Raw genomic sequence first — 5,265 nt, forward strand, 5'->3', positions numbered from 1 at the left:
ATTCAAAAAGAAACGTTAACAGAAGATGGTCCGAGTTCTTACGGTGAGGAATTAATGAAATAAATTAAGGGAGATTAGTAATGCTTCCTCTACCTACTCTGCAGTATTCCTCATTTTTGATGTGAGATCACAATCCAGAGGGACTGCCCAGTAGGAAGATCCTTCAGATCATAATAAAATTCAAAAGTTAATTATAACCAAGTGTACCTAAAATGAGATAAAACACATATAACTGCTAAATGCCTGAATACACTGCTGAAACAAAATTGTTTTAAGCAAGTTCCTTAAGTGCCTCCAAGTTGTAGGTTGTAAGGTACTTAAGAAGGAACATTGATCCTGATCTCATATAATGATTATTGAAGAAAAGTGGGTTTATCTAGTTGTTCGTCATGTTCCGTGTTTTGGGTGTGAAGTCTACAGTCAGGCAGGTTCTCCAGATCAATATAAACAGTTCAGTCAAAGAGGAATGACATGTAACAGTGAGATTAAAGGCTGAAGAAGAGCACAAGGAAGAAAGTTAAATCAAAAGGAACAGAGGCTTTCCATTTCTTTGGTATGTAACTGTAGGTATAAAGGTAAAGGGACCCCTGACCATTAGGTCCAATCGTGACCGACTCTGGGGTTGCGGCGCTCATCTCGCTTTATTGGCCGAGGGAGCCGGCGTACAGCTTCCGGGTCATGTGGCAAGCATGACTAAGCGCTTCTGGTGAACCAGAGCAGCACATGGAAATGCCGTTTATCTTCCCGCCAGAGCGGTACCAATTTATCTACTTGCACTTTGACATGCTTTCGAACTGCTAGGTTGGCAGGAAACTGTAGGTATAAATAAGTACAATATCTAAAGTACGGTATATATATTGTATGTCTCTTTCAACAACCATTCATTGTAAACCAGAATGGTAGAGGGGGGAATATCCAAACCAATGAGAAAGATTCACTCAAGGGTACCACATGTCGATGAAGGATTAAACCAGCTCCTCTCTTCCACCTACAACAGATTTTTCAACAAATGTTCCACCATGAACTCTTTCTTCAGTCTCTCAGTGTTCCTCTCCCTGATACTTCTACTGCCTGATCCAGGTAAGATATGCATGTGTCAGGGTCTGGCAGGATGAAAAAGTCTGCTGGGAACCTGCCTTTCAATAGCCCTCCAGGGAGGGTTCCAAAGATGACATCTTAGAGCCCAGAGCCTGGTGGTGGGACACTGAGGAGGAGCCAGCAGAGGGGACAAGCTGGAAGCTGATAGAAGCAGGAGACTTGAGCAGTCAAGGAGGGTCAGGAGAAGGAGGGTCTTCCAGGGCATGATTAGAAGTTGAGAATCACAGCATGCACACAGACTTTCTCAGTCCTGCTGACTCTCCTCCCACTCTGACCTACTGCTTGAAGCAATGAGCCAGATGAGTGCAGAGAAGGAGCTCACCCCCCTCAATGCAACCTTCACCTGCTTGGTGGGATCCAGAGCGAGAAGCTAGAGGGAAAAGGCACATCTAGAGCTTAGTTTCAGCAATGCCTTCATTGAGTTAAGACGAACCAGGGACATTGCTGTATTGTTGTTTTCCGCTAATAAAATGCTAATTGCATCCCGTGCTTTCTCTCTGTGTGCCTGCCCTGTGGATGACATGGCTCATTGAGAGCTCCTTGACAGCATGGAATGATGGACTTATGGGGGTAGATGATTCAGAGACATGTAAATAAATAAATAAATAAATAAATAAATAAATAAATAAATAAATAAAATAGGACTGGTACAGCAGGAAGATGACCAAATTCTTTAGTAGACATCTGAAGGCAGCCCTGTTTTGGGAAGCTTTTAATGTTTAACAGACCACTGTATTTTAATACTTTGTTGGAAGCTGCCCAGAGTGGCTGGGAAAACCCAGCCAGATGGGTGGGGTATAAATAATAAATTATTATTATTATTATTATTATTATTATTATTATGGCCCAACCCTTTGGAACCCTGATCATACAAATTCACCCAAAGTCTTTCTTCATTTCTGCAAGGTACACACACACACACACACACACACACACACACGGGGGGGGGGACCAATATCTGGAGCATTCACTTCTGTTTTCTTGGTGGAAGAAGGTGCTGCTTGACACCACTGCTGATTGAGGACCATCAGGGTCCTCAAATATATGAAATTCCCTCCTCCCCCTCCTCCCCAACATTCAAGTGAATGTGAGTAACAGGCCACTGTAGATCTTCATCACTTAAAACAGAGGAGGTCAGGGACTGACCAGCTGGGGCAAAATCCACCAGGACATTGGAAACATCACCTGAATGCATGTATGGGTCCCCATTCATGGGCCGGGCTTCATGTCTTCTGGCAAAGGTGTAGCATGCCTACTCAGAAATCATTTGTCATATTTGTTGCTTTCTACAGGATTCTCTACCATTAGGAATGAAAAGCACTGTTATCAAGCCAAAGGACAATGCAGACCACGTGAATGCGATTGGCCCTCTAGTTATTATGGAGGAATGTGTCATATGTATACAATAGTCTGTTGTCTACCCACAAAGTAGAAAAACACTAAGATAGACTTGAAGCATATGTGCTCCATGTCTTTGTGCAAGACCTATTCTGTATAGGTATTTGCTTGAATCAACTTCAGGGCTCTCAATAGCAGCAAATTGTGGGGCGGCTTTGCCAACCCCAAAATCTAGAGGAGCTCAAATCTCAGCTTGCAATGAAGGTAGATGTAGCTAATATTGCAGCATTAGGGGGGGGGGGGAATACCAGAATCAAAGAAACTTGAGAAATCTCCATTGCTGTTATGAATAATCTGGAAGAATCTTCTTAACATTTGCTGGTTAACTGACATTTGACATAAACATCTCATATCGGAAGATTTGGTCATAAGGGGCAGGCATCTGACAGCAGGCATTATGCAGCCTCCAGAACTGGACTTCTTTTCAGACAGCAGTTGACTGTATCTGACAGCCGGCATATAGTTGTGGTCTATGCAGCAATCAAAATATAAAATTCTCTGTATTTGTTTTCAAAGTAGTAGCAGAATTCAGTAAATGTTCCCTTAACTAAATTTGGTCAATAAAATTTGTTGATTCTGAATTCTTCAGTCATATTGTTTAAATGTTGTATTATGTGACTGGCTGGCAACATGAAACACTGGCTTTCACATAAACTGTTGGAAGCCTCGGGGATTTGGGGCATCTTAAAAAGCAGAGACACCACCTTGCCGACAAAGATCCATATAGTTAAAGCCATGGTTTTCCCAGTAGAGATATATGGAAGTGAGAGCTGGACCATAAAGAAGGCTGATTGCCGAAGAATTGATGCTTTTGAATTATGGTGCTGGAGGAGACTCTTGAGAGTCCCATGGACTGCAAGAAGATCAAACCTCTCCATTCTTAAGGAAATCAGTCCTGAGTGCTCACTGGAAGGACAGATCATGAAGCTGAGGGTCCAATACTTTGGCCACCTCATGAGAAGAGAAGACTCCCTGGAAAAGACCCTGATGTTGGGAAGGATGGAGGGCACAAGGAGAAGGGGACAACAGAGGACGAGATGGTGGGACAGTGTTCTCGAAGCTACCAGCATAAATTTGACCAAACTGCAGGAGGCAGTGGAAGACAGAAGTGCCTGGCGTGCGCTGGTCCATGGGGTCACGAAGAGTCAGACACGACTAAACGACTAAACAACAACAATATGAAGAAGAGGAGAAGTGGCAGGAACAGGAAAGGAACAGCCAGCTTCTCCATCACCATGGCTGTGGTGTAAATCGACCTCACCCTAAATCAGCTTTTCTTTTAACAAAATAAGGGTTTCAGGGCTTCATTACACACATTTCTATGGTATAGCTGGCTTATGAAATAGCCAGGATTTCAGAAAAGCCAGATTTCTATATTGATCAGAGATAATATTCAGGCTAGAATATTCGGCTTAACCCCTTTATTTGAGACACAGGTCAAAGTAAACCTTTCAGAGAAAAACATACCTTCAAACATTTCTCTGATGAAAATAGGTACATCCTATTCCATCATGATGATGATGATACCCCACACATCTGGCTGGGTTCCACTCCATATATAAAACATGTATAAAAACATAATAAAACATTTAAAAAACTTCCCTGTTCAAATGTCTTCTAAAGGTTGTATAGTTACTTAAATTCTTGGCTCAGGGGTTGCATGACTCCATACCCTCCAACATTTTTTTCAATGATAATAGAGACGTCCTAAGGAAAAGCGGGACATTCCGGGATCAAATCAGAAAAAGGTAAATCCGGTACTGTTCCTGGAAAACAGGGATACTTGGAGGGTCTGGAAAAGTCCCTATCAAAATGGTGAAATTTCTGTTTCTACTAAACCCTCACCCCGATACGGATACAATAGGATAAGTTTTGCCCAAATATTGTTGCGTGCAGATGTGGCAGAATGAAAAGCTTCAAATATTTGAATGGCAAGTTGAGAAACGCAGTGAAACCATCAACCTCAGGCCTATGCAGCCTATGATTCAGAATCATTGTGATGCCCATTAGGAACCCTGACAGAAAACATGCACTGGATGCCCTGCTAAAATAATGCGACAGTCCCTCTCATTTAGCAGGAGATTATGTTAATCAATAGTCATAATAATAGGTTAATGGGACAGTCCCTCTCATTTAGCAGGAGATTATGTTAATCAATAGTCATAATAATAGGTATTTTAAAATACCTTTACTACTAGGTGAAATTTGTTTTGCAGGTGGGTGACAGGAACTTGCTCTTTCTGTGGGCAGCAACACATTTTAACTATCTGGTAATTCAAATCTTCCAAAGTATCAGTGATATTGGAATTCTAGAACTGGATGCATAGGAGCCAGTCCTAGGGGCCGAGGTCCATTTGACTCTCCTAATGAAATATTTGAAGAGGCCATGCCCCCACACTGATGGGCATTGCCATTCTAGTGTTGTACGTGTGCCATGTGATGTGATTGATTATAAGGGGTGGGGTTTACCTGCCCCCCCATATTTTATTCAAGTTGGTACCCCTGACTGGATGAGCCATTACATCTGGCATGAAGTTGGGCATTTGAGTCAAAACATGCGTCTTAGATCATAGGCTTGGAGATATGTCCAGGTTACCATTGAAACACCACTCCAAGCCTCGCTGCTGCTGAGATCTGGAAATGGCAGTGGGGAAAGATTCTACATGAACTGATCTTGGTTGTACCTAGCACTAATCTGCTAGGAACACAGGCTAAGTTAAGCAGTTTAATTGGGTTACATTGCTCACCTTTACCTGCCTATGTCTAGAT

General features: G+C 42.4%; 1 long non-coding RNA gene across 1 annotated transcript; it reads left to right on the forward strand.

The window, feature by feature from the left end:
• The first annotated feature begins 433 nt into the window (after positions 1–433).
• LOC310842344 lies at positions 434–3,084 on the forward strand. The gene is made up of 3 exons (XR_014563081.1): positions 434–553; positions 998–1,080; positions 2,391–3,084. It is a non-coding gene; the product is annotated as an uncharacterized lncRNA (long non-coding RNA).
• The last annotated feature ends 2,181 nt before the right edge of the window (positions 3,085–5,265 follow it).

Source organism: Podarcis gaigeae (assembly GCF_964106915.1).
Source record: "Podarcis gaigeae genome assembly, chromosome: 3".
Classification (NCBI taxonomy): Eukaryota; Metazoa; Chordata; class Lepidosauria; order Squamata; family Lacertidae; genus Podarcis; species Podarcis gaigeae.